We start from the raw sequence: 20,232 nt of genomic DNA on the forward strand, positions 1-20,232 counted from the left end.
TTGTTTGTTTGTTTTTTGGTTTTTGGGGGTTTTTTTTTGAGTTGGACTCTCACTCGGTCGCCCAGACTGGAGTGCAGTGGCTGCTCCCGGCCACCACAGCCTCGACCTGCTGGGCTCCTGCGATCCTTCCGCCTCAGCCTTCCGAGTAGTCAGAGTTACAGGCACGCGCTACCACGCCCGGCTGATTTTTTTATTTTATTGTAGGGATGAGGCCTTGCTGCCCAGGCAGGTCTCGAACCCATGGGCTCAGGCAATCCACTCACCTCAGCCTCCCAAAGGCGCGGGATTACAGGCTGAGCCACCGAGCCCGGCTGTGAATTCCCTTTAAGGCATTGCAGAGAAACTCTCAGTGAGAAAGTTCCTTCAGAGCAGTCTAAAGTGAAGTCTACTACAGGTCATTCACTGGGGTCAGGAGAGATTGTCTACGTGGATTCAGATACCTGAACAAAACAAAACAAAACAAAAATACACACACACATACACACACACACACACACACACACACACACACACACACACACACAAATAAAACCAACAACAGTAAAATTTCGAGCCCCAAATCTACAACCACCCAAGGAGAAACTTCTAGCTACGGGCATAGATCTGGTGGAGCTACTTCTCAAACAAATAGCCCCACATGGCTTACACAAGGAAAGAAGAAACTGAGATTTATTTACTTAACTGTGATTTATAACTCTCCCAAGAAATACCAAGAAGTCAGAAAGGAGTTAACAGAATGATTGAGAGTCAATATATGGATTTATATGGGACAATGAGCATCCTGGAAAGATGGTCACTTATATACATCTGATTATTAGAAAGATAGAAGCTTACAAGTTCCACAGAGGAGACTGATTTTTCTCACTGTCAATTCTAAAATAACTTTATTGCACAAAGGTGATAAGTTATATAGAAGACAATGAGTGACTTTTATAGAAAATGCAGGTGTAGAGAAGTGATTTTAATATGAATTTTAAAATGACCTTTGATGAAGCTGGATGTGACACTAAAGCAAAACTCCATGGAAATGTTTAGGAGAAGGTCTGCATATGCCTTAGCCAATTCAGGCTACTATAACAAAGTACTGCTGACTGGGTGGCTTATAAACAACAGAAATTCTTGCAGTTCTGGAGCCTGGAAGTCTGCGATCACAGTGCCAGCACAGTTGGGTTCTGGTGACAGACCTCTTCCAGGTTTGCAGACTGCTGACTTCTGTATCCTCAAATGGCAGAAAGAGACAAGAGAGCTCTCTGGAGTCCTTTGTATAAGGGCTCTAATCCACTCATGAAGCCTCCACCCTCATGACCGAATTACTCATCAGAGGGACTACCTTCTAATATTATTGCCTTAGGGGTTAGAATTTCAACATATGAATTGCGGGGGTTGGGAGGTGGGGACACAAACATTCAGTCCTTTGCAGCATAGTTCTTAAGAATCCTGAAAGAAGCGGTGCAATTGCATGCAAATTATCTCTATACGCACTCACACATATATCCTTGCAAAATAACTCAAATTAATTAAACATTAATGTATTATAGCAATGCAAGTAATGGTATTTGTCAAGTATGTTAAATTCTAATTATATGATAGCCTTTGATAGCCTTCCTTCTGTGTGGTTTTCCTCTAAGCCATGGAAAAATTATTCTTTATAAAATCCAATCACATTCAGCAAGCAACGATTGTTGCCCTACTATGTGTCGGGCACTATGCTAAGCATTAGTGCTGCAGAGGTATAAGAGACACTGTCCTTGACCACAAGAAACTCACAGGCTAGAAAAGCTGATCGCAACAAACAGACAGAGGGCTCTAAGGAGTTAAGCTCTGGAAGCCCTGGGGGCCCAGAGGAAGGCCTCCACAAGTGGACAAGAGATCAGAGCATGCTTTTTAAAGGAGATGATGTGCAGGATGAGTCTTGAAAGAGGCACAAGAGTTGTCAAGACCAAGGAAGAGCAAGTGAAGGAGGACATTGCATGCAGAGGGAAGAGAATAGGTCAAAGTTGTGTACTTGGATGGAGTTATTTATCTCTTGACTGCAGCAATGGTCATATGAATCTGCATGTGATCAAAATGCATGGAACTAAACACACACACACACACACACACACACACACACACACACACACACACACAGGCCCTCCATCTTGGGGGAACATTCTTCAAAAAGAAAGACTCAGAGCCTTAGGAACCAGGAAGACACAGCTGCTCTCCATCCTTGCTGCCCCTGGTTGCCCCTATTCAAGCGTGTCTGTGCTGATTACTGTGGCTCTGACCTTTAGAATATAACATTCCTAATCCAATTCCCCAACACTCTTCCCCAGAAAGGCGGCTGTCAGCAAAACACTCTTAAACAAATAATGAGTGAAAAGAAATTGCTGCAGACAGGTGAAGATGAAATCTGCATGTGGGCATAGATGTGGGAGAAGTCATGGTTTCCTGCTGTGTCCAGCCTAGGAAACCACTCATTGTCCTTTCTGTATCTGGCTGTCTCTGACCAGTTACCTGATCCAGGTTTTCTTGGCCCAGTTTCCATGGTATGGAACACAGGAAGTTTTTCATCTTGTGTTTGCCTTTGTGATCTTGTGCAAGTCACTTAAATTCTGAGCTGCACGTTCCTTGTCTGAAAATAGGAGTAATATGTATCTGTTCATCTCTCACAGATGTGGGAGAAACCAACAGATAGGGCTTACGATAGAATCTTCTATCTTTTTCAGTCCAGCTGCCCAAATAAACCAAATATACTCTCATTCCTCAATTTCTGACTAGTTAAAAATCGACACCTATGATCTCGTGCCTATCTAGACTCTCGGAGTCCCTTCTGAATCTATCCTTTCTCAGACTGGGCACCGTCTTGTTTCTTCCAAAGAAAGCAGAGAGCCATTGCTTTCACCTCATAACAATCAACTACCTACAGGTATAAATAAAACCATGGGCATGTTAAACAGATAATACACATTTGAGCACAAGAAAAGATATTGGGGTGAATTCAGAACCAGAGTAACCTGCAGTACTCAGAGTTTTCTGAAGAGAAAAGGTAAGAAGAGAGTAAGGAGAACGTAGAGGCTCTTAATTATGGAGGAGATCCTCAGAAATTTAGGGCTGGACTAATTCTCCCAATGTGGGGCTATTGTCTAGTTCTCAAAATACTCTGGGGAACGTGGTATCATCTGTGGAAATAATGAGCAGTTGAATATTTTAGCTTAACTGCTGCTGACCTCAGAGAAGACCCCCTGCAGCTTCCCGGAACAGGCTGAATCAAACCTGGGAAAGGAATCACCTTCCTTGAGTTAACACAAATCTTTTAATGCCAGATTCATTAACAGCTCACCGTACTTCCGCCCCCACAGGTTTGCTTTATTGTTGTTGGTTTTTTCCCCACAACTAATAAACCTTTTCAGAGAGAGGATAGGCATTTCACAATTTTCCATATATAATACCCTTGCTGATTTGACAGATTCCTACTCTGTCCTTCCTGATGGATTTATAGGACAGCCGTCTCGTTAAAGCCTTATAATAAGCTTTGTCATCATCTCCTCAATGAGTTTTTTTTCCCATTTCCTTCCATTCTATATCCAAGTATTTGATGGCTGACATGTTCTGCTAGTGAAGGAAATACTCCCAAAAGTGTGTCAGGTGGGAATGTTATAGAGATGAAGGGCTGATAAGACAGTAGAAAGCTTATCAAATCTATAACAGCATTGGGCAGGGCCAGAGGGGCGGTGGGCACAGGCAGCTCCATTGTGGAATTCCTCACCACTAACGGTGCTTTCGACTTCCTAGTGATGCTTTGGACTCTGATATGACAGACTATTGTGACTTGCCCTGGACTTGGTGTGTTAGGGCACACAATGAAAATGTAATAACTGACTCATTATAATCTCCCTAGGAGCTGGGAGCAGAAGGGAAAAAGAGGAAGCAAAGAGGAGAGTTGACATTTACGGAGTACCTCCTAAACACTGGGAACTTTGCCTACATTATTTTATTCTCACAAGAGCTCTTTGAGGTAGGCTTAATTGTTCTATTAAAAAGAGAAGGAAAAGATGGTTTCTACGAGTTAAGTTGTCTCAAGACACACCAGTGTGCGTATGCCTCCACTGAAGTTTATTCAACACAAATTGTGCCCTTAGCTTTCTTTTGACAAACTCTGTGGTTTGAATGCCTATTTTGTGTCCCATGGGAATTGTTACTTTGGAGGATACCAAGAAAATATATTTTTTTAAATGATTCCCTCTTTTAAGGAGTTTATAATCTCTTCAGAAAGAGAAAGAAAACATAGGAAGGGAAGAAGAGAGCTCAGATTTATTGTTTGCTTCTTAAATGTCAGGCACTTATATTATTTTGTTCAGCTTGCACAACAATCCTTTGTAGCAGGCATTAGTATCCCCATTTTATTGATGGGGAAACTGAGACTCACAATGGTTAAGTAACTTCCCAAGCTTTATATAGCTAATATGTGGCTGAATTGGACCTGGGCTTCCCATTAAACTAGTATAGCTAAAAATAGGAGATAAACTTAACCAAGTGCTAAAGCCTTCTCTGGCCAAGTTCTGTGAAGATCATTATGGCAGAAAGACAGGGATGAAACCGCTTGGAGGGTTGGAGTGTGAGTCCTCCTTAGAGATTAAGTGTGGGCTGGATAGGAGGGACACACAATGAATGTTTCACTTGTCAGAACACAATGAGTAAAGGCCTGTGTTAATTACACACTAGCCACTTTAAGTATTCCATTACTAAAAGGACATGACCCAAATGGTTTATATGCAGAGAGAAGAGCTTTATTATAGGATAAGGACACAGCACAGCAAGAGCAGAAGGATATGCATTGAAAGGAGTCTAGACATCTCAGGTACAGGGTATACACTCTCCCTGGGTCTTGACCCATCACCAACACGTGTGCCAAGCATCTTGGTGTCAGGAAGCCCCATGTCTGCTCATGGTAGGGTCTCTTGTAGTAAACTGGTCATGTAGGCACATTCTAAGCTCCTTGACCAACCTTAACCAGTGAATCTCCCTTGTACTCCCCACCTTCACTGAAACTAGTAGCAAATCATAAATCCAATTATTATTACTATACAATTCCAACAGACTGCTACATCCTGCTCCACAAGAACTCACAGGTCCATGTGAGAGAACATCATCTATCCTTAGTTAATACATTTTGCAGTGTTGGCTAAGGGTCAGTAGCACTGGAGATAAGCACGATGTCAATCCAGGGCAATGAGATTAACCTATGCCGTGTGAGCTGGACATGTCCATGAGCAGTGGAGGGAACAGTGAGGAGATGAACCAGATGTGGGACTGATATGAGCCTAGCCCTAGATGAGCTACCTGAAGCTGGGAAGACCACAGGTTGTCAGAGGAATGAGCACAGTGAAAGCTGAGTGTCACAAAGCTTATTGGCCCTGTTGAGGCAAGTCTGGAGACAAGAATGAGTAGTGCACTACTGCAGTAACTCAGGTTTTGTGGTCTTAAATTAAGGCAGTAAGTAGTGAGGAACAGACACATGTAAAAGTGGGAAATGACAAGTATAAAATATAAATATAAAAGTTTTACTTAGGGTGTGGAACATAGAAGTCAAATACTTCAGGTCTGGATGAGGATGAGAAAGATAGAGGCAAGTGGTAGAAAGTAGGATGTTTGGAAACAAAGTTGGAATGAGGAGACACGATTGTTTTTGTGTGATACAAGTTGAGTCTGAAAGGTACATGGAGCATTGAAGTTAAAGATACACAGGACGTTGGGACAAATGTTAGGAACAGAAATTGTGACTTGGGAGGCTTAGAGAGGTGAGAGAGAAACTGAAGACATGGTGGCTCTTGTGAAAGGAGAGGATGGGGAAATCACAGATGACCAAAGGCAGAAAATGGAAGGAAGAAGACAAACCAGGCAAAGCAAGAAGTGGCGTTTCCATTTGCTAAGACTGCTATAACAAAGCACACAAACTTAGTGACTTACAACAACAGAAATTTATTTTCTCACGGTTCTTGAGACTAGAGTCTTCAGACTTTGTTCCTTCTGAGGGCTCCAAGGGAGAATCTGCTACATGGCTTTCTCTTAGCTCTGGTGATGACTGGCAATCCTTGTTCCTCCTTGGCTTGTGGATGCATCACTCCAATATGCATCTCTGTTTTCACACTGTGCTCTCCTCTGTGGTTTTCTTCCCATGAGGATACAAATCATATTGCATTAGGGGCCCACCCTATTCTATTACTCTGTTACAACCTCATCTTAAATAATTACATCTGCATCAATCTTATTTTCAAATACGGTCCCATTCTGAGGTACTGGAGGTCAGGACTTCAACATATCTTCTTGGGGACAGAATTCAATTAATAACAGAGTAATCCAAAACAGTAGGACAGGAATCAAAATATAGGGTGTCAAGAAAACCTCACTAAGAGAGGAGAAATTTTACTGGTCAGTGGTTTTAGAGGCCCACTGTGGTGTCTCCTGCCTTTCTTCTTCTTCTTCTTTTTTCCCTTTCTGCTTTACAGGCTGTGAGCCATTGCTCCTTAAGCACTGGGTCCAGGTTTCTTATAGGCCTTCAGTATTTGTTGTTGAAAACATTCGTTATCCATTCGCTGACAAAGAGTAAGGTGGAACAGAACAAATAGGAAAATAGAAAAGTTTTTATTTTTTAACGTTGACAAAATTATCCATGACCAGATTCAACAATATGATGGGGAAAGGGCTCAGGTGGCTGGGGCCTCAGGAGAGGCCAAGCAACAAGGAAACTGAACCTTCCAGTCATTGTGCTACCAGTTCCACTTCCCAGTCTCCCAGGCATCTCAAATGTGTAGTTTTATCCACAGCTCCCGGGTCCATCTTTCCCATCTATCCTTCTCCCCCTCCACCCTCAGAATGATCTTCCTTTTTTCCCCCAGCATACACAAAGGGTTATTTTAAAATTTCATCACATCCAACTGACTTTTTCAGTTCTCACTCTCTTTGCTCCATGGAGGATGAAGAGATTAGAGATAAGAAATTCATATCCATTCATTCATTCAACAAAAGTTTATTTAGCATCTTCTATATGTCAGACATGTTTATATGTTCTGTGGATATTCTCAAGGGGATTATACTTAGCTGGAGGAAACAGAACATAGTCAAATAATTACATAACTAAGATAATGTTGAATATGGGAGGTGACACAAACAAATCAAACAGGGTGATTTGTGATAAGGAGTGACTGGGTAGGGGCGAGAGGGCAAGTGACTGATTGGGACCTCTCCTCTCTGCAGAGATGACATTGGAATTGCAACAGGGACACAAATACATATTCCCACATTCCAGAGTGGGCTTGCCCTGTGTTGGTTCAGCAGCTAAACCAGGCCCGGTGTGTTGAAATTACATAGAGGTAGAATCAAGCACAACATACGAAAGACTTTCCAGACCGGTAGAGCTGCCATCCCACCTGCTTGCGGTGCTATGGGCTCTCTGTCTTCAGTAGTGTCCAAGCTTTAGGAATATTGACCATCAGAAGAAATGCCTAGATCCCGTGGCAGGCTGCCCTCAACAGATGGGCTCTTTACCTCTAAAATTCTGTGATTTACCATCAAGCTCCTTCTCACCCACTGTGCCATAACCTGATGGGGATTGGTGATGCTTGTCTCCAGGCAGAAGACAGACCACATATGTGAAGAACAAACTCCATATCCAGTGATGATCAGAGGCTCCTCAAGAAGAACCAAGCATGGTGGGTGGAGGCGGAGCCAACTTTCGGGAGAGAGGGCAATTAATCCAGGTCCCTTGGCAAGAAGAGCACTTTGGGGGATATCAGTGTATGATATCAGTATTCTCTTTGTGGAATGCAAGTGCATTCTGTGTATATCCCTACATACATGTTTTCATAGTTGTGTTCTTAGTATACTAAGAAAGCCTTTGTTTCCCCATGTGGGTATATCCCATGTGAACAACACCATGCATGTTAGCCTAGTCCTGCTTACTCTCTTGTTGGCAACGGTGGCTTGTACATGGGGAGTCCGGCTGGTGACACAAGACCAATTTCCTTATCACAGATAAATGGAATTAGAGTGACTCAGTGGATCAATACCTTTGTGTTTCGTGTTATAGACATGGGTAGAGGCAAAATCCCATTAGAAAGTCAAGTCCCTGCTCTAGGACCTGAAAGGTTGGCACTGAATCTCACTATGTTATGATGTTTTCCCTCCAAGGATCAGTTATCCCTCTGGTCCCTATTAAGGCATTCAGAAAATATTGAGGACCAACCAGATGTCAAGGCTTGTGCTGGCCCCATGAGACTTTTGAGCACTTGAAATATGTCTAGTCCAAATTGACTCGTACTTAAGTGTAAAATCTCACTGAATTTTAAAGATTTAGTACAAACATTAAAAAGATGGAAATATTCCATTAATTATTTTTGTATTGTTTATAGGCTGAGATCTTAATAACTTAGATCTATAGGATTAAGTAGTATGTATGATTAAGTCTATGTAGGTCTGTTTTTAAAATTTTTTAATGTGACAAAGAAAACTTACAATTTTATACAATTGCATTGTATTTTCAATGAGTAGTATTTTTTTCAGTTTTCCATTTATACAAAAAATATTTATTGAGAAACTACTGTATCTCAAGTATAACAAATATTTTTCATCTCATAGGGGTTATAGATGATCCTTCCCATAATCTTTCACGGAGATAATATTTTTCCATGAATTGCAGAATGACCAAGGGGAAAAAAAGTGCTATGATGCAGGTGAAATCCAGAGAAGGAAGGGCAGTTATAATACCCTCCTGCTAATTCTATGAATTTTGCTATCCCTGTTTCTGTGTAGAATCCATGGGATTAGTCTTTTTACTATAGATTTTTTTTTTGAGAATCACTCATAATTATCCCATCTAAAGGAAAGCTTTCTTTATAATTTAGTATCTTCCTTTCCAGATGTTTGCTGCATAGATACATAATGCAAAAATATATACGTTTTTCCCCATCATGAAAGTGGGGGATGGGCAGAGTTTGTGCTGGAGACTTGCTTGCAGAGCTAGCTTTCAGTTAGGTAAGTTAAAAGCACAAACACACTGGAGGCTTGAAAGTCTAACCAGAAAGCTGAAGTTTAAACAAAACTCTGGAGCTAGCATCTTTCCTCTCCTCCACCTACTCTTCTCGCCTCCTTTGTCCCCTCCTCTCCTTCCTCCTCCTTATCTCCTTTTCTCCTCCTTCTTCAATTTCTCTTCCTCCTCTTCTCTTTCTTCTCCTTTTTCTCCTTTCCTTCTCCTCCTATATTTCCTCCTCTTCTTTCTCTCCTCTTCCTCTATTATACTTCCTTCTCCTTTTCACTTTTCTCCTTCTTTTCCCCCTCCTCCTCTTCTATTTATCTTTTCTTCCTCTTTGCCTTCTCTTATTTTCCTCTTCCTCTCTTCCTCTTCTCCTCCTCTTCCTCTCTTCCTATCCTCCTCTTCTACTCTTCTTCCTGTTCTCTTCCTCTCTTCCTATTCTCCTCCTCTTCCTCTCTTCTACCCTTCTTTCTGTTCTCCTTCTCTTCTTCTCTTCCTATCCTCCTCCTTTTCTTCTCTTCCTATCCTCTTCTTCCTCCTTTTCTACCCTTCTTCCTGTTCCTGTTCTCCTCCTCTTCTTCTCTTCCTATCCTCCTCTTCCTCTTCTCTTCCTATTCTCCTCCTTTCCCTCTTTTCCTATCCTCCTCCTTTTCCTTTCTTCCTATTCTCCTCCTCTTCCTCTCTTCCTATCCTTCTCCTCTCCCTCTTTTTCTACCCTCCTCTTTCTTTCTTCATGTCTTTCTACTCTTCCTCTCTTATTATCCTCCTCTTCCTTTTGTTCCTCCTAGTCCCTCTTCTTTGCTCTTCTTATTCTCCTCCTCCTTCTCTCTTCCTCCTCTTTCTCTTCCTCCTCCATATTGTGCTCTTCTTTCTCCCCATTCTCAATCTATATCCAGGTCTTCAAAAACACCCCTCAGCTCTCCTCAGGACCAGAACAGACAGGCATCAGCATTTATTTACTTCCAGCCTTTCTTCTCCTCTCATAATCAGCCACTAATTGATGCCCGTGGTTTTGGAAAAGACTCAGGGATACTGAAAGCAATTTCTAAACAGGATGAGACCCATATAAAGACTGCAGAGATGATGAGATGAGGATACTAAGCGGTCATTATTCCAGGCTGACTCCAAGGACAGTGCTGGCCACAAGCAGATACTCGGTGGCGGTGAGCCTGAGGTCCAGGCAGCAACAGCAGCTTCAGGGAACCTAGGTTTTCCTTTCTCCCATCCATCACCATGCCTGGTTCCCCTCATCAAGCACTTCACTCTCCTTGCATCTGCAGACCCTCAGCAGGATGGTGCTTACTCACTGCCTAACCAAACCTGCCATTGAACTAATTCAAGCCTAACAAACTAAAATAAATGGAATTTAAATATAGCTTCTTTATCTCCCCACTATTTCACCAATCTGTGTCTTCTTCTCTCTTACCCATCTCAGAAAGTAGTAAAGCCATTCACTCTATTTTTTCATCTCTGCCCCAGCTTTTTCTTTGCTATTTAAAAATATTTTTAAACTTATTTTTAAATTTGCATACATTAAAATTGGCTTTTGGTCGGAACGTTGCTGGAAAAATTCTCAACAATAAAAAGAAATGGACTATCAAAGCATACAACAACGTGGATAAATCTCAAAGGCATTATGCTGAGTGAAAGAAGCCAGTCTCAAAAGGTTGCATACTTATTATTCCATTAATACAACATTCTGGAAAAGGTCAGACTACAGGGACAGAGAACAGATCAGTGGCTGCCAGGGATTAAGGGTTAGGATGTACTATGCTGTGTTTATCGATTTATCCACCGAAGGACATTTAGGACACAAGGTTTTGTTTGGACATGAGTTTTCATTTCTCTTGGGTAAATACCTAGGAGTGGGATTGCTGGGTTATATGGTATGTTTTTGCTTAATTTTATAAGTTAAACCAATACTTTATATTGGCTTATATAAACCAATAAGCCAAACTATTTTCAAGAGTGGCTCTCGTCTAATTAATTTTTAGTCAAAACCTGAAAATCATTCATCACTCTCTTTCCACACTCCTCACGTTCAGTCAATCTGCACATCTTTGTGGTTCTCCCTCCAAACAACAGCTTCCAGCAGTCCATCTCTTCCACCTTCACTGCCTCCACCTTAAAGTGAGCCACCATTATCTTTCACCTAGGCTTCTGTGAGAGCTACGCACGCATCTCCCATGTTGTTTCTGCCCTTTCTCCCTACAGCTCGTTCTCCACAGAGCAGCCGAAGTGATCCTTTTTAGACATCATTCTCCCTACTTCAAGACTCCAGTCAATATCCCATTGCACTTGGCCTTCAGAGCACTGGGCAATCTGGCCCATGGATACATCTCAGACGTCTTTCCACACCCCTCTGCATATTCTCTCCTTCCATCAGACAGCCTTCTATAATTTCCCAGAATAAGTCAGGCTATCCCAGACCTCAGGGCCTGTGGACACTCTCCCTTCTCTTTGAAATGCTCTTCTCTGGGCCGCAAGCATATGGCTCCTTCACACCCTAGTTTAAAGGCCACTTTCTGAAAAGGCCTTCATATTCATCATGGCACTAATCCAAAGGGATTATTTTTATAGGCATTTTTCCACCCATTTACTACTCCTTTCCAACTACAATGGGGACATCTTTAGAGCAGAAAACTCATCCTGGCTGTCATTACTACTTGGGACAGCTCCTAGTAGGTGTGTTTTTAAAATATTCAATGAAGGACGAATGCAAGAATGACATCCTATACTACTTATTTTTTTAAAAAGGAGAGAAAGAGGGAGTTTGTGGAGTTTTGGTATACTATCACCTACCTTACAGGGTTAGGGGCAGATGAGTCAATATATGTAAAACACCTACAACAATGCCTGGCACACAGTAAATACGACAAAAATGTGAGCCTAAAATAATGATGATGGAAGCAAATTTATGAGAGATGATTAATTTCAGTCTTTCTAGGTGAACAAAGATCATCATTTCTTTAACAAATATTTATGGAGTCTATACAGAGGGAAGTGTATGCTCAAGCACAAGCATCACACCCAGGTGGTATTCCTCATGAGTATAGAACACTCTAGTTTAAATGCCATCTTTTCAAAGGGCCCTTCACAATTTACTTCCAGAACAGCCCGGGAGTGAAGGTTCTCACTCCACTGAGGGTTCTCTTTTCCTGGCATTCCCAATTTGAATATGTACACCCTCATGGCAGGGCACCATGCTGGGTGCTGTTTGTGTCTGTGATGGGTGCACTGCTTACAGACCCTTCTAGTCATCAAAAAGCGCTTAGAAGTATTTTTGCACTCAAAGCAATAAGCATCATTTTAAGATATTCTCCAAATTATGTTGGTATTAAAATGGGCCCGTTTTATTCCAGGGAACATGAAGGATTGAAGTGTTTTTTGTTTGTGTGTTTCTTTGTTTTTTTGAGTCAGAGTCTCACTCTGTTGCCCAGGCTGGAGTGTAATGGCACACCACGGCCACCGCAGCCTCGACCTGCTGGGCTCAGGTGATCCTTCTGCTCAGCCTTCCAAGTAGCTGGAACTACAGGCATGTGCCATCATGCCCAGCTAATTTTTTTATTTGTTGTAGAGACGAGGTCCCGCCAAGTTTCTCAGGCTGGTCTCGAACCCCTGGTCTCAGGCAACCTCTTGCCTTGACTTCCCAAAAGGATTGAAGTTTGATAATAGATATTGAGATTTATAAAAGTCCATGTTGTCTTAAAAGCACCTAGATGTGGGTGCATTGGCACATACCTGTGCTCCCATCTACTTGGGAGGCTGAGGCGGGAGGATTACTTGAGCCCAGGAGTTAGAGGCTGCAGCGAGCTGTGACTGCATCATTGTACTCCCAGTCTAGATGACAGAGTGAAGACCCAAGTCTCAAAAAACAAGCACCTTCACCCTCACTGGCCTTCTTGTCTAGTCTCTTACTGTCTTCCCAGCAATTTAAAAAAAGTCATATTAAAGTGCTTTGTAAGTATAAACCCACCACTTTACCTTTCCAAGGGTATTATTTGCCAGACAAGTCATGAAAGCATCATTTTGCATTCAGAAGACATTTAACGAATGCACCTTTCAAAAAGTGAATGAGTGGGAGACAGAAGACTGGAGTGAGGGAAGAGGATATACTAACAGCACATGGACCTCACTAGATCCATCTCTAATTTCTCATCACGTATGGTCTTACAGGTTGTGGTTTACCCTGACTCACCTGGTGGAAGGAGTCTTTTGCTGTTTGTGGCTATGACCCCTAGAGGAGTCCCCCTTTATCTAATTCACCCAAAGGCACTGAATGTGCTGGCAGCAGCCTGGTTCCATAAGCAGTCTCCTGAACAGACAGTAATAAATGAAAATGGGACTCTGGGAGTGAGCAGAGCTAAGTTCTAGCCAGATTCTGCCACTAACTTAGACAAGACTTTTCCCTTCTCTGCTCTTGGCATTCACATCTATAAGATGATGGGTTTGGGCAAAACAGTTGTTTTTCACACATTTCATATTGCAGCTGCAGGGCCATGTCCTCCAATGAAATTTTTCTCTGAAGCTCATAAAAAAAAGTGAATGAACTGGAGGCCCTGCTGTTGGAGGTGGGAAGGGACCCAAGTCCTTGGCCCTCCCCAGGGCCATGCTTCCCCCTCCATACATGGGAAAGAACTGCAGGAGTTGGTGACACTTGAATGCCCTCTTTAGTGCTATGTTTCTGAGATTTTATAAGAACCTGCCAAGCAGGAAAAACTTCCGAGTGATTGTGGAGTTGCACACAGATGGAAATAACACCCACAGTTCCACTGTGGCCTGGCCATTCAACTGGGGTTTGCGTTTCAAGTTCTTTTTCTTTTTCTTTTTTTAAGTTGGAGTATCATTCTTTTCTCCCAGACTGGAGTGCAGTGGCACGCTCACAGCCACCGCAGCCTCGATCTGCTGCTGGGCTCAGGCGATTTTTCTGCCTCAGCCTTCCAAGTAGCTGGAACTACAGACACACGCCACCACACCAGTCTAGTTTTTGTGATTTATTATAGAGACGAGGTCTCACCAAGTTGCCCAGGCTGATCTCGAACCCCCGGGCTCAGGCAATCCTCTTGCCTCGGCCTCCCAAAATGCTAGGATTACAGGCTGAGCCACTGCACCCAGCTGCTTTTCAAGTCTTTATAGCAGGGCCCTCAACTCCTGCTAGTTGTCTCTCACCCACTTCTCTTTATGCATTTAGCCCTTTGCTGCCATCCATGATCCCATCCAGTTCTCTGCTGTAGCATATGCTCCCTTGATATTGGGAGATTCTTGAAAGAAGTCAGTCCCCCTTGTCAGTTCCAGCTCCCTCAAAAACCTATCTGCAAATCTATGCCTAATTGAATATTCATGGTGACCAACTGAATATTTATGATACCAGAAAAGCTCCAAAGGACCCTCTCTTCTCCCCTACCTGTATGCAGTGTTTCTAATGAATGCAGCCTTCCCTCCCTCAGCTGTGGTTGATGTCCTGTTCCCTCACCCCCTAGTGCTATTCCTGCCACTCAGCTCTCTACCCTGAACTCTTCTTTCTTTGCTGTGGATCCTAACCTAACAATCCTCAGTCTTCCTGAAGAGGCTTTTCTGAATTACACCCCCACCCATGCAGACGACAGTTACAACACAGGTCAAAATCTGCCTTTCAAAATAGAAACTTTCCATGAACTTTATGGGGTTAATTTCTGCACAGGGAAATGTCAGTTTCCCACTGACTTCCATAAAGATAGATAAGATGACTTCCATAAGAACAGAGAATGCCTGAAAAAAAAAAAAGAACTAGCATTTACTGAGTGCTTATAGGGTGTTAAGAATTGTCATAAGACTTTATAAGCCTTGTTTTTCTTAAATCAAACCAGTGAGTATCTCTTGCCTAATATAATAATTTTCTCAGTGTCCAGTTTTCTCCTCTGTAAGATTGTGGATGGTGGACAAGTCTGCTGTTGTGTTGTTACCTGGATGAAATGATGAAGGGAAATCAACTCTGCAAAGCTAGTCCATGGACTAGTCCTCTTGCCCTGTTCTTCATTCTCCCCTCCTCTGGGTTTATTGTCAGGGAATAGAGAAAGCTAAATATCTACCGGAATGAGCTTTGAGCCCTATAGAAACAGACACTGAAGGAGGAACAATTCTTTTTGTGACCACCTGTTTACTGTAGCAGACCATGTGCTAATGAGGATGTGCGGCAAGAAGGTTCTGCTCTCCCAGAGGAGACCAAACTGTGGATGCAGACAGTTATGATAGCCAGGATGAGGAGTCCATCTGCAAACTCTCTGGCTGGACCAGGTTCCCATATTTAGTGCTCATAACTACCTATGGTTCCTTGTACTGACGGGGCATCCACTTGAAGCAGGGGCCGCCAACCCCCCAGGCCATGAACCAGTACCAATCTGTGACCTATTAGGAACCAGGCTCTTTAGCAGGAGGTAAGCAGTGGGTGACTGGAACTTTGCCTTCTGTCAGATCAGCAGCAGCTTTAGATTCTCATAGGAGCACAAACCCTATTGTGAACTGTGCACGTGAGGGATCTAGGTTGCATGCTCCTTATGAGAATCTAATGCTTGATGATCCTCCCCACCACCATCTGTGGGAAAATTGTCTTCTGTAAAACTGGTCCCTGATGCCAAAACAGGACTTGGAGAACCAGCCCCAGATGCAATGCCTTTTCCTGTCCCATTCTACTCTCCTGAAAAGCAAGATGCCACAACACTGTTCCTAGATTTAGGTAAGCCCCACATGGATCTGCTTTCTACCCTCCGAGTGACCTTCAAAAGATCACTAAACTTCTCTGAGTCCTGATATCCCACTTGACAAAGGGACAGAATCCTGCCCCATCTCCATCATTGAGTGTTGTGAGAATTAAAAGGAGTTATGGTATAAAAGACATTGTGAATACAAGACTAATTTCAACTATGTCATCCTTCCATGAAGCCTTTCCCTACCCTCCTACACTGAATTAATCTTGTATGCCTCTGGACTTCCTCTGGAATTTTAATAATGGGCCTCTGTTGTAGCATTTCTCATAGTCTGCCCTGGATAATAAGGAGTTATTCACAGTATTTGTTGGCCTACTAAACCATGATCTCTGGGGGAGCAGGCTTGCCAAGTATGGCTCTTATTCTTCCCTGCATCCACCACTGTATGCAGCACAGGGCCTGGCACGTGGTAGATGCCCAATATGTGTTTAGTGAATAAAATAATAAAGACCTCTTTCTGCTGGGACTCAGTCTACATGTTATCTTTTATGTACCATTCCTATCTGCAGGTAGTAAAAGAAGGAGGTTCTGTTATGGACCACACTCCTTAGCATGAGGGACAGTCTACTATCAAGCAAACTGGTGATGCAAGTGGGAATAATGAGAAAACTAGATAATCTGTGTAGGAAACACAGAACCTGTTCCTTCCCTCCACCATTGTGCTGTGTTCAGCACGTAACACATTGCGGAAACTTGATGGAGTCTTTGAAGCAATTGCTTCTTGTCTCTAAAATTGCTTTCCTGTCTTCTGGGCAAGTCCCTGAAATGGCTGCAGAGAGCCCCAGCTGTTTAATATCAGCCCACTGATAGGAGCAATTGCTCATTAAACCCCAGAACCCGATGCATTCAGGAAGGACCGTCCATAGCCTCAGCCACAGAGGTCTCAGACAAACGGCAACCGAGCAGATTGGCCAACATTAAGCAACAAACATGATTAAAGGCCAGAAAATAGGACCTGTGAGGAAAGGATGAAGCCATCTGTTTGATTTATTGTGAAGAACAAATAACAACGTGCAAGTCTGTGGAAATTTTCTACAAGAAGAATAGCAATGCCTGGCTCAATGAAGCCAGAGCAGGAAGAGAAGGACATGAACTGCCACATGAGAGATTTTGTCCACACAGAGGAAGAAAGAACTTTTTCATTGCCTGACAAGCAGCTCAGCTGGGCACCAGGATGGTCCCCCCAAAGCAGCTTTGTGAAAATCATACACCTGAGTCTAGCAGAGACACTCAATAAATTTTGTATCTGGAGCTGAAAGAGAAAGAACATGATGAGCTTTTATACTTCTCCTGTCTGAGGATGTCCAGAGCCCCCAGCTAATCTACCAGACATGGTGTGTGGAGAAGCAGGACCAGAGTTACACTCAGACACTGAGACTTTGACTAGGCAAAGCCCACATCCTTCAACATGGGTCCTGCCACTGGCCCCAGGGCCTGGCTGAGCCTGCAGAGAACTCACACGTCCTGAATGTTTCTTAATCAGCTAAAACCCAGGAGAATGCCACAATTAATGGATTGTGACTCGGATAACAAGCATGGTTGCAACACAAAGGGATTTTTTAAGCATAGAATTTTATCAGTTAATTCATGGATGATTATCTAATGGTTGCTGTCTTCATCAGAAATTACTGGTATATACAAAGAATGTGTGTTGAATCTGTTAAAAATAATCGAGTTTATTAAAAATATTTATAATACATATAAAGATCATCCTTAGACATACAGTTAAATAACAAACACTTTTATTTTAAAATGTACCCAGGATTTGTTTTAATCAGATATGTTAAGACACACAGACATGGAAATGACTATCATGAAGGAGAAAGTATTTATACTCACAGATCCCTAGAAACAAGGGACATGGCACATATGGTCACATGGGGAAGTAGCAGGGTGGGTGAGATCATAGGGGGAGACCGGGAAAACATGGGCAAGAGCCTTTATTGTGGTTTCCACAAGAAAAGCAAGGTAAACAGGTTTAGAATGGGCTAATTTTTGATAATTTCAGAAAGCTCTGGGCATAGGAACTGTCCCTAGTTGTTTAGTACCTGGCCCTGGGGTTGTTAAGGCAGGTGGAGAGTGGCCCAGAATGTGAGAACACAATAGAGGAGGAGGGGGTACGTGGGCACTGGATTGGTTAGTTCACATATAAAGGGCATAAAGGTCATCATTCACTATCTCTAGGGATTAGTCAACCCTAGAAAGGGCATTACCTCCCTAGTCAATAAGACCCCAGATGCCAGAGCATCAAGAATATAGAAAATTTAAAAACATAATTAATACAACTCTATATTCAAGTTCAAATATGGGCATAGTTTACATTTTGTTGATATTGGTGGACAATTGGATATTAGTGAGCCTTAGAAAGATGCAAAAAATTTCTGGCAAAGTCATACAAAGCAGGAATAAGAGATCAGTTGAGAACTAGAAATTGACCTTCCATATGACCCAATAATTCCCCTATTGGGAATATACCCGGAGGAACTCAAATCATTCTACAAAAAAGATACCTGCCCACGTATGTTTGTTGCAGCTCTCTTCACAATAACAAAAACATGGAACCAACCATGTTGCCCATCGAAGCTGAACTGGATAAAAAAACTGTGGTACATATGCATAATGGAATATTATGCAGCCATAAAGAAGGACAAACATATGAACTTCACACCAACATGGATAGATTTAGAGTCAATCATACTCAGTGATCTATCACAGAAACAAAGAACAGAGTACCATATGTTCTCACTCATAAGCGTACTTTGAACAATTATAATACTATAAGAAAGCGATTAGCAGTAGTGGGAAACTGTCAGGGGAGGGGGAGTGGGATTGGCGGTTGAGGGAAACTGCTAGGGGAGAGAGGGGGATACCTCACCAACAAGGGTACCTGCATAATCAACATTTGTATACCTAACCCTAAATTGTACCCCACATCTTTATAATAAAAAAAGCTCAGTTGAATAAAAATGAGCGAAAGCGAGTTAGAGAAACAGGGCAAAGTGACAGCAGAGATGAAAGGTCACCTCTGCCTTTTCTCCCCTTCTCCCCTCTGCCTCTCTGAGGTGGAAGGCAAAGTCATTGTGTATCTGTGATCTGTAAGGTGTGCCCTGAAGGTTTAGCCAGTTAGGATACCATGAGTTCTAAGGACACCGCCAGTAAGCATTTCTCCTCAAGGTAGACAAAGAAGTCTGACTATATTCAAAGACCACAGATTCTCATCTTAACTCAGCTGCCTACTAAGTGTATATAGCCACTGGGAATGGACCAGACAATGGCCTAACCCTTCCCCACACTGAATCTAGGAGGCAGTGCTATGCGGCTGCACTAATGTTATTAGCAGGATCTACTCTATGGCAACCACCAACAACAGTGTGGATGGTTTAGCAACCCTCGAAGATAACTTCCCTATACTTCCTTCATTCTGGAGATAATAAACTTGACTGACAGTGTTTTGTCGACTACAACACACCCTACATAATTTTAAGCGCTGGCTCATTCATTTGAGAAACATTTGTAGAACACCCGCTAAAGCTAAGCATTGTGCTTAATGCTGCGGGTGCAACGATGAGCCCAAGAAGCATGGGTCATGCCCTTGTTTAATAGGAAAAGACCAATTATAAGTAAAGAAAATGATTAGTTTAGCTGATTACACATTGTGTAGATGCAGCGACAGAAATAAACAGGGATGTGTGGAGGAGAATAATAAGGTGGGCCTATTTAGAGAGATCAAGTCTGGCCTCTTCAGTGGGAAGATGTAGAAGCTGAGGGAAAGCCAGCCTGTGACAAGGCAGAGAAAGAGCTCCCTGCACAGATGGAGTGAGAGGCACAAAAGCTCTAAGGAAGGAAGAACGGGAATTTTTCTAGGAACTGAACTCCAAGGAACATCAAGGAATTTGGGTTTTCTTCCAAGGGCAGTGGGAGGGTTTGAAGCAGGGGCATGTAGTGATTAAATCAATGTTTTTAACAGATCATTTTGGCAGCTCTATGGAGACTAAATGTCAGGGAGGCCAGAAAGAGAACAGAACAATCAGCCAGGAGGCTGCTGCAATGGTGTAATTGAGAGAGACAGGGTGCCTTGGGCAGCAGGTGGATTCAGGCTGTACTCTGGAGTGACAGAGCCAACTGTTGAGTAGGATCTTGGAGGAGAGGCATAAGAGAAAGAAGAATCTAGGCGAACCTTTGGGTGTCTAGCTTTAGATACTGGTTGGTTGGGGGTGTCATTTTTTGAGATGAAGAAGACTGGAGAAAGAACAAGTTTGGTGGTAAATTGTTGTTTTGTTATTATCATTAACATTATCATCTTCTTCATCATTATCATCATCATCATCAATGCTTCACCCTAATCCAGGTCTCAGAATGGGCACTGTCAGTATCAACACTCGGTTTGACTTTAATGTATCACATTCTTTCTGCCTGACCATCAGTGTTCTCATGCTTGGAACAACAATAGAGTTTCTCAACTGTTGACATTTTAGG

This window comes from Carlito syrichta, unplaced genomic scaffold (assembly GCF_000164805.1).
Source record: "Carlito syrichta isolate Samal-C Ts95f unplaced genomic scaffold, Tarsius_syrichta-2.0.1 Scaffold311436, whole genome shotgun sequence".
NCBI classification, from domain to species: Eukaryota; Metazoa; Chordata; class Mammalia; order Primates; family Tarsiidae; genus Carlito; species Carlito syrichta.